The sequence below is a fragment of the Eriocheir sinensis genome, chromosome 49 (genome assembly GCF_024679095.1).
Source record: "Eriocheir sinensis breed Jianghai 21 chromosome 49, ASM2467909v1, whole genome shotgun sequence".
Taxonomy (NCBI): Eukaryota; Metazoa; Arthropoda; class Malacostraca; order Decapoda; family Varunidae; genus Eriocheir; species Eriocheir sinensis.
In genome coordinates, this window is record NC_066557.1 from 12,157,362 (window position 1) to 12,167,361 (window position 10,000).

Sequence of the window (10,000 nt, forward strand, 5' to 3'; positions counted from 1 at the left end):
TTGGCACTCATCTCCTATTCTTCCCTCCATCCTTGACTTGGCACCTCTCCCTCCCTCCTCCTCCTCTTCTTCTTCCTCTTCCTCTTTCTCCTTCCCTCCTTCCCTCCCTCGTCAAACTCTCTCTCTCCCTAGTTCATTCATTCTTCTCTCTCTCTCTCTCGTTTTTTGCTTTTCTTTTTTCTTTTTCTTCTTTTACTTCTTACTGTTATTATTATTGTTATTATTATTATTATTATTATTATTATTATTATTATTATTATTATTATTATTATTATTATTATTATTGTTAGTATTATTACTATTGTTATTATCATTATTATTATTATTATTATTATTGTTATTATTTTTATTATTATTATTATTGTTATTATTATTACTATTGTTATTATTGTTAGTATTATTACTATTGTTATTATCATTATTATTATTATTATTATTATTATTATTATTATTATTATTATTGTTATTATTATTACTATTGTTATTATTGTTATTGTTGTTGTTGTTGTTATTTATATTAATGTGAGCGTTTTTTTCTCTTTTCCAGGTAAGTGAACGGGGGTGAACGGTACACACACACACACACACACACACACACACACACACGATATTATTTAGTTGTGTGCGTATTCTTATCCATAACATACATACATACACACACACACACACACACACACACACACACACACACACACGACGCGTCTATTCTGGTGAGTTGTAAAAGTTTTGTCTATTTCTCTCTCTCTCTCTCTCTCTCTCTCTCTCTCTCCTCCCTGTTAAGAAACAATAAAGCAGTTCATGACTCTCTCTCTCTCTTTCCTCTATTTTCTCTCCTCTATCTCCCTCCTCTTCTCTCCTTTCATTCTCCTTCTCTTCCTTTTTTCCTCTATTTCCTTTCTTTCTCATTTCTCCCATTCTCTTCTTTCCTATTCTTATATTCCTTTCTCCTTCCTTCTTTTCCTCTTCTCCCTCCTTCTCTCCTTCCCTTCTTTCCCCTCATTCTTCTTATCTTTTCTTCCTTATTTTATTTCTTTTATTCTTCCCTTCTTTTCTTCCCTTTTCTCTCCCTCCTCCATCTTTTTCTTTTCTCTTCCTCTTTCTCCTCTTCTTCCCCCTCCCTTTTTCCTTCCTTCCTTCCTTCCTTCCTTCCCTTTCTTCTTTCCTAATCTACTTCCCCGTCTCTCTCCTTCCTCTTCCTTCCTTCCTCCTTCCCTCCTTCCTCCTTCCCTCCTCCCTTCCCTCCCTCCTTCCCTCCATTTTTATTCTCTCCAAAATTAATTACGTTAAGATATTTATATTGAAGGAGACGTAGGAGAGAGAGAGAGAGAGAGAGAGGAGTACTAATTTAGGAAGACGAAGAAGAAGAAGAAGAAGACGAAGAAGAAGAAGAAGAAAAAGACGAAGAAAATTAGAAAAAAGTCGAAATTAATTGAAAAAATAATCATAATATATACTAATCTCTCTCTCTCTCTCTCTCTCTCTCTCTCTCTCTCTCTCTCTCTCTCTCTCCTGACGTCAGCAAAAACACCAAAGTTCCAGAGAAAATCAATGTTCAATAATGCATGTTAAAGGAGGAGGAGGAGGAGGAGGAGGAGGAGGAGGTGTTTGTATAAGAAGAATAAGAAGAGTAGGAGGAGAAGGAAGAATTTGAATGAAGTAGAAATTAGAATAAGATGGAGATAGAGAGAGATAAGTTAAAAGAAGAAGAGGAGGAGGAGGAGGAGGAGGTAGAAGATGAAGAAGGAGAAGAAGAAAAAGAAAAAGAAGAATAAAGAATAACAAGACGAAGAAGGAGAAGACGAAGAAGGAGAGGAGTAGGAAGTAACAGATTAAGAAGAAGATGAAATAGGAAATTAGAAGAAGAGGAGGAGGAGGAGAAGGAGGAGGAGGTAGAAGATGAAGAAGGAGAAGAAAAAGAAGAATAAAGAATAACAAGACGAAGAAGGAGAAGACGAAGAAGGAGAGGAGTAGGAAGTAACAGATTAAGAAGAAGATGAAAAAGGAAATTAGAAGAAGAGGAGGAGGAGGAGGAGAAGGAGGAGGAGGTAGAAGATAAAGAAGGAGAAGAAGAAAAAGAAAAAGAAGAATAAAGAATAACAAGACGAAGAAGAAGATGAAGAACAAGAGGAGTAGGAAGTAACAGGTTAAGTAGATGAAAAAGGAAAATAAAGACGAAGAAGAAGAAGAAGAAGAGGAAGAAGGAAGAAGAGGAGAATAAGTAGGTCGTAAAAGAAGTAATTGATGGAGAGGAGAAGGAAGTTAGAAGTAGGAATGACAGGAGAAAACAGATAAAGGGAAGAGAAATTAGAACAAGAAGGCAAAGGAAGAGAAAAATAAAGCAGGGAAAGAAAGAATGAAAAGAAGAAAATGAGTGAAGGAAATAGAAGGAAGAAAACGAGAAATATGAAAAAAAGAAAGAGAAACTAAATTAAAGAAAAAAACAAGAGGAATGAAAAGAATTAGAAGGAAGAGAAGTTATCAGAATGAGGAAGAGAAGAAATATGAAAGAAGGAAAAACGCAAATGAAGGAAGAGAAGGAAGCAGAATAAGGAGAAGGAGGAGGAAGAAGAAGAGGACACGGAAGAGAATGGAGGAAGAAAAAGAGAAAGAAGAGAAGAAGAAGTAAAATGAGAAGGAAGAGAGAGGCAGACAGGAGGAAGAGGAGGCACTAAGAGGAGGAGGAGGTGGAAGAAGAAGAAGAGGAGGAGGAGGAGGAGGAGGATCAGCAGCAACAAAACGTCACTTCTTTTTGTGTCTTGAGTGGACGCGACTCAAACAGGTTCGGGACACGAGGAGAGAGAGAGAGAGGGGGAGGGGGGCTTGTATTACATTGTCTGTATTTGATATTAATATACTTCTTTTCTATTACTACTACTACTACTACTACTACTACTACTACTTTTTCTAGTTTCTTATCTTTGTTTCTTGGCACACTCCTCCTCCTCTTCCTCTTCTTCCTCTCCTCCTCCTCCTCCTCCTCCTCCTCCTCCTCCTATTCTTCCTTATCTGCTGTCTGCTTGGCCTCACACTACACCTCCTCCTCTTCCCCCGTCCTCCTCCTCCTCTTGTTCACTCTCCTAGCCTCCTCCTCTTCTTCCTCCTCCTCCTCTTCCTCCTCTTCTTCACCCTTATACAATTCTTCTCCTCCTCCTCCCTTCGTCACTCCTCAAACCACCACCACCACCACATCCTCCTCCTCCTCCTCCTCCTCCTCCTCCTCCTTCTCCTCCTCCTCCTCCTCCTCCTCCTCCTCACGAGAGCAGGAAGTCTATTGTTCAAGAAAAAAAAGGAAAAAAAGAACCTATTGACTGGAGACACGTGGATCGGAGGTTCTGATTTGGGGTTTAGTGAGGAACGAAGCTTCGGGCGAGACGGAGGTGTGTGTGTGCGTGTGTGTGTGTGTGTGTGTGTGTGTGTGTGTGTGTGTGTGTGTGTGTGTGTGTGTTCGTTAATTCATTTATCTATATCCGAGTGTGCCAATAACAAAGTGTCTATAGCCGGATAAGGGGCGGTGTTCGTGTGTGTGTTTGTGCGTGTGTGTGTGCGTGTGTGTGTGTGTGTGTGTGTTCGCCTATAAATCAGTGTCTATAGAAGTGTGAGGGAGGTCTTCGTGTGTGTGTGTGTGTGAGAGAGAGAGAGAGAGAGAGAGAGAGAGAGAGAGAGAGAGAGAGAGAGAGAGAGTTTATCATCAGTACACAAACCTATTTTTTTTTTTTTTTTACGTTTTTATTTTAACGTTTTCACTGTATTTTGTTCTTTTTGTCGTGTTTTTTTTTGTGTGTATATTTAATGAAAACTGAAACTGGACCTATTTTCCAACGCTCCTATTTTACATTTTTCTTTTTTTTAACGAATTATAACAAAAACAACGCCAGTGAGTGAACGTTTTCCGAGACAATAACAACAATAACAATAACAATAATAATAATAATAATAATAATAATGACAATAATGATACAGTGATTAGCTATTTATTCTCTGTGCTTTTGTTTATACGCGAGTTTGTGTGTTTGTTTGTTTACACAGTTGAAAAAAAGGTGTTTGCTGTTGTTATTGTTGTTGTTGTTTGTGTTGTTGTTGTGTTGATTGTTTTGTTTTGGTCCGGCGCAGAATTGTGGAAACTCTGAATTGTTTATAGTGACGTGTGTGTGTGTGTGTGTGTGTGTGTGTGTGTGTGTGTGTGTGTGTGTGTGTGTGTGTGTGTGTGTGTGTTCTTGACCAGAAATTAAACACACGTCCACGCTCGCACAGTCATTCACACACACACACACACACACACACACACACACACACACACACACACAGATTGGAAGAGAGAGAGAGAGAGAGAGAGAGAGAGAGAGAGAGAGAGAGAGAGAGAGAGAGAGAGAGAGAGAGAGAGAATACATGAATCTCACATTACAGATGAAACGGAAGTGGAAATGGAAAGAAAAATGATAAAATAAAGAAATTGGAAAAGGGAAACAAAGGACAAGCAAAGAAAAGAAGAAAATACAATCAAGACAAAATTATAACAAGAAGTAAAGAAGCAAAAATAATGATTACTACAAAGTGAAGACAATAAGGAAATTCTGAAAATATACAGAAAAGAAATAGAAAAAGAAAACAATAATGAATAAATGAAATACAGAAAATGAAAAAGTGAAAAACGCAGGAAAAAAACGAGATATAAATAAACCATAGAAAGAAAAGAATCAGAAATATAGACAAACACAAATAAAAGAATAAAAAATAAACACGAGGAATTCCAGTTGAAACAAGTGAATTTATCGAAAAAAGAAAACAAAAAATATATGTATGCCAACCAAACAGGGACGAAAAACAACAAAAAAAAAAGTATACCCAAAACAAGAACAAAAAATAGAAAAAAGGGCGAAAAAATCCTCGAACCGAAAAAAAAAGGAAATAGTAAAAAATAATAAAAAAAAATAACGTAGAAAAAGTGAACGAAAAAAAATAAAGAAAGAAAACTGAAAAAAAGAATGAAAAAAAGAAAATTAACGCAGAAAAAGTGAACCAAAAAAAAAGAAAGAAAACTGAAAAAGAAGAAAACGTAAATACAAAAAAATAATGAAAAAAGAAAATTAAAGCAAGAAAAAGTGAACCAAAAAACAAATTAATACATAAAACATGTATATATAAAAAAAAAGAGAGAAAAGAAAACTGGAAAAAAAGTAAATACGAAAAAAAATTAAAGAGATGAATAAAGAAAATTAAAACAGGAAAAAAAAGAGAAAGAAAACCGGAAAAAAGTAAATACAGAAAATAACGAAAAATAGAATGAAAAAAGAAAAATAACGCAGAAAAAAGAACAAGAAAAAAAATAAAAACACGTATAGAATAAAAAGAGAGAAATATAACTGGAAAAAAAAAGAAAATAAAAAAACAAACAAAACAAAACAAAACAAAACAAGGAGGAAGAGAAAACCCAAAATAAAACAGATAAAAGTAAACAAAGAAAAAAAAAAGTTAATAAAAGAAGAGGAAGAGAACCTTTTTTTCCTGGGCGAGGTCACGTGACACCTGACCTCCACGCGCGCGGGTCACATAAATCTTTGACCGTGGGCAAAGGTCAACCCAGCCAGCCGTCGTGACCTCTGCCTGACCTGATATGACCTTACCACTGACCTTTCCCTCCTGACCCCCCCTCTCCTCCCTCTTCTTTCTATTCCCTCCTCTTCCTTTTCCTCCTCCTCCACATCATCTTTCCTCTGTCCTCCTCCTCCTCCCTTTGATTTTTTTTCTCTAATTTTTTTCGTTCTTTTCTTTTTCCTCCTATTCAATTTCCACTCCTTTCTTGTTCATTAGTTCAATCTCTCCTTTTTTATGAGCTTCCTTTTCCTCGTCCATTTCTACTTTTCTCTTTTCCTTCCTAGTTTTTTTTTCCTGTTCTTCCTCCATTTCCACTTATTTTTCCTCCTATAAATTTTAGTTTTGCTCTTCCTCCTCCTCTTTTTCCTCCGACACCTCCTCACCCTAATTCTCATCCTTCCCCTCCTCCTTTTTCTCCTCCTCCTCCTTCTCCTCCTCCTCCTCCTCCTCCTCCTCCTCTGTATCGTCAAATTGAGTCATGTAAGTACTCTATTAAGTGTCTCATTATATTAATTACATTACTTTTATATTAGTTTTATATACTTATTTAGCCCTGGTGGGGCCTGATGGTCGGGCCCTTCCCGTTGTGGCGCAGGCAAGTGTTTATAGTGGCACCATCTTGCTTGGCTCATGCTGTCCCCCGGAGCTCATCTTTGATACCTTTTTTAAGAGAGAGAATCTAGAGTCCGGGTTGACAGGTGGTCTTCAGGGCAGCATGTGGGTAGTCTTGGGCCACTCGACGGGGACTGAACACTACCAGCTGTGGCGGTGGGCAGGACGCGGCGACGGAACGCTAACCACTCAGCCACCGCTTTCTTATCTATTTCATCTCATTATTTCATTTCCTTTATCCATTTTTCTGCCCTATTTCCTCCTTTTACTCCACTTTTTTTTTACTTTTCATATATTGTTATCTTCTCTTCCTTTTTCTTCGCCTTTCATCTGCTTCTTCCTTCCACCTATTCCACTTTTCTTACTTATCTCTCCTCTCCACTTCCTTCTTCTTCCACTTGTTTCTTTCTTCCATTCATTCGACTTATTTTTTTCTTTATTTCTTCAGCTTTACCAACTTATCTTTTTTATCTACCTCTTCTCTCCACATTGTATACCTCCTCCTCCTCCTCCTCCTCCTCCTTCATCTATCTCCTCCATGTGGGTTGCCTTGGGCCTTTTTAATATTTTTTGTCTCTATCGTGTATTTCCTTTTTCTATCATCCATATCCTATTACTTCTGTTCATCCTGCTATCACGTGTTCCTCTCCTCCCCTCCTTTATCAGCCCTTATTTTCTCCCTCCGTGCTTCGTTCCGAGGGTCGAATCTAAGTGTCTTGAGTCTCCTGCTTCCTCTATTGGATTTTTTTGAGGGTTCTTAAGTGTACGTACGCCCACTTATACACACACACACACACACACACACACGTGGGCGCAGAAAAAAAAGATAAAAAACGTACATCCCCTTCACTCTCTCTCTCTCACACACACACACACACACACACACACACACACACACACACACACACACACACACACACACACACACACACACACACTCAGACACACAGAGAGAGAGAGAGAGAGAGAGAGAGAGAGAGAGAGAGGTGGTGAGGTATAACGAAAATAGATATAAATCTTCTGTAAATGAAGATAATATTTCCAGATAGACATAATGATAATACATATAGTAGTAGTGGTAGTGGTAGTAGTAGTAGTAGTAGTAGTAGTAGTAGTAGTAGTAGTAGTAGTAGTAGTAGTTATTGTTGCAGTAGTAAAGACAAGACAAGCCATCAATAACAAAAACAGCAATAACAAAAACATATAAAGCAAGAAAATTAAGTAGGAAAACTAACAATAAAGAAAAACTTCAAGCAAAAATTATAACCAGTAACCTTCGTAGCGAGTAGTCAGTAAAACGCGGCTGACTGGCACCGTAGACTTTCAAGCGCACCCTCTCACCCTCTCACCCGCCTGCCCGCCCTTCTGTCCACCCTCTTCGCCCTGTTTCTCCTAAGCGTGAAACATTGCTACAAAGAGTCGACTTTTGGGTATATTCAGTGCGTTTCGGAAATTGATGAACATTGAAGAAAATTGAAAATGTTTAACAATGCAAGGATGTAAAGACAAAGAAAGACTATAATGTACACAAGGAGTCAATTTAAGTAAGAAGTTAATGAATACTGAGGAACATGAAATCAAATATATAATGAAAACTATAGAAAATGAGTGAAAAATATACACTATGAAGGCTCAATGAAAAGAGAAAAATTATGTAGTGAAAATGAAAAAAAAATTAATACAAGCAGAAGGAAATACAAATAAACATATGTTCACCTAAAACAACCTTGATTCTATAAGACAAAGGATAATTTAGAGGCATACGATGGGTTGCGCGTGGCCTCCGTGCTCAAGTACGTAACATCGTCAGTTAAGCTTAAGAAAATTATAAAAATAAACGAGAAAAACGATATACTGATAACAGAATACGGTATGTGTGCCCTGGGTGCCCCTCCGTTACATCGGCCCTTGAGCCCACATAAAAAACTTACGAAAAACAAGAAAATCAATGAGCGATTAAAACACTACTGTAAGGCTGCTCGCTGCGTCGGTACTCATCTCCGTCGCATTGTCCTTTGAACATAAGAAAATAAATAACATTAAAAAAAATAAAAACTAGAATAATAAATAAACATACTTAACCGTCGCTCCTATAAATACTACGATAAAAAAAAGTGCCCCAGTGCTAATATACGTCACATTGCCACTTGACCCTATAAAAATAATAAAAATAAAAAAATGCAAGAGTTCCCCGTTTTTTCAATAGAGCGAGAGTTCCGTTTTCTTTGAGATGCCAATCATGAGAAGAAGGTCCATTCTCGAGGGTTTTTTTCTCTCTCTTTGTCTCGAAACTTCACTTAGGGAATGGAAACAGGTGTGTGTGTGTGTGGGGGGGGGGGGGGGGGAAATTGGTGAGTGTGTGTGTGTGTGTGTGTGTTTGTGTGTGTGTGAAACAGAGAGAGAGAGAAAAGAGAGAGAGAGAGAGAGTCGGCCCCAGAGACAAAATTACACAGAAATAAATAGAAATATGGATCCAGTGAACCGTGTGAGAGAGAGAGAGAGAGAGAGAGAGAGAAGGCGTGTAGAGAAAACTTTTTGTGTCAAAGTGTCCTTGTCTAGAGAGAGAGAGAGAGAGAGAGAGATGCCTGAGGGAGGGAAGAGCAAAAAAGCAAAAAAGAGTAAAAGAACGAAAAAGGAAGGAAAAAATGTAAGGGGAAGTATTTTACATCAAAGGACGGAAAGGTTTTAGAAGTAGTAGTAGTAGTAGTAGTAGTAGTAGTAGTAGTAATAGGAGTAAACCAGCCGTAGAAATAGTAATTGTAGTGGTAGCTGTATTCCTAGTAGTAGTAGTAGTAGTAGTAGTAGTAGTAGTAGTAGTAGAAGTAGTAGAAGTAGTAGTAGTAGTAGTAGTTCATCACCACAAGTAACTGTTTCTACCACACTGGCTATACACAAAGACCTATTACTCTCCTCCTCCTCCTCCTCCTCCTCCCCCTCCTCATCCTCCTCATCCTCCTCCTCCTCCTTCATCTATCTCCTCCTACTTCTACTTCTCCCACTTGTCCACTACAACCCCTCTCTCTCTCTCTCTCTCTCTCTCTCTCTCTCTCTCTCTCTCTCTCTCTCTCTCTCAGCATGACCCACTTTCTTCAATTGACTTTGTATTTTCTGTTGGTTTAGAAAGTGTTGACAGCTGCACGCGCACACACACACACACACACACACACACACACACACACACACACACACACACACACACTAGTACAAGCATTAATGTTATTGGGATAGAATTAGTAGTAGTGGTATTAGTAGTAGTGGTATTAGTATTAGTAGTAGTAGTAGTAGTAGGTGTAATAGTAATGGTGGTGGTAGTAGTAGTAGTAGTAGTAATGGTAGTCGTTGTAGTGGAAGTTTTTATTGTTCTCCCAAACGTAGTCATCATCATAAAATTTCCATCATTCTTCCCTTCCACCTTAAAGACGAGGAGGAGGAGGAGGAGGAGGAGGAAGAGGAAGAAAAAAAAATATAAGGATACTCTGTTTTCTCCTCTTCTAGTGAGAAAAATATGTACTCTCTCTCTCTCTCTCTCTCTCTCTCTCTCTCTCTTTTACTTCGATACGCCTAAACCAGAGAGAGAGTGAAATTGAGCCTCCATACAATAGGTTGGTTCTTAAGAATAGCTCCCGAAATCACTTTTTCTCGCTCTCATTCTCTCTCTCTCTCTCTCTCTCTCTCTCTCTCTCTCTCTCTCTCTCTCTCTCTCTCTCTCTCTCTCTCTCAATTAAAACGAGAATATAAACAAAAAAACGAATAAATAAATGCGTCAGACGTCGTTATATTTATCAGACTCGTGACG

General features: G+C 38.1%; 1 protein-coding gene across 7 annotated transcripts in view; it reads left to right on the top strand.

Annotated features, from left to right (window-relative positions):
- Positions 1 to 10,000, top strand: part of LOC126981948 (innexin inx2-like) — a 186,296-nt gene that overhangs the window by 127,283 nt on the left and 49,013 nt on the right. Inside the window, exon 1 of one of the 7 annotated variants that reach the window (XM_050833662.1) lies at positions 5,127 to 6,072. The exons of the other annotated variants lie outside the window; for them this stretch is intronic. The gene's annotated coding sequence lies outside the window, so the exon portion shown is untranslated. Of the gene's footprint in view, positions 1 to 5,126; positions 6,073 to 10,000 lie in introns of those variants that run through there. 7 annotated transcript variants of the gene reach the window in all.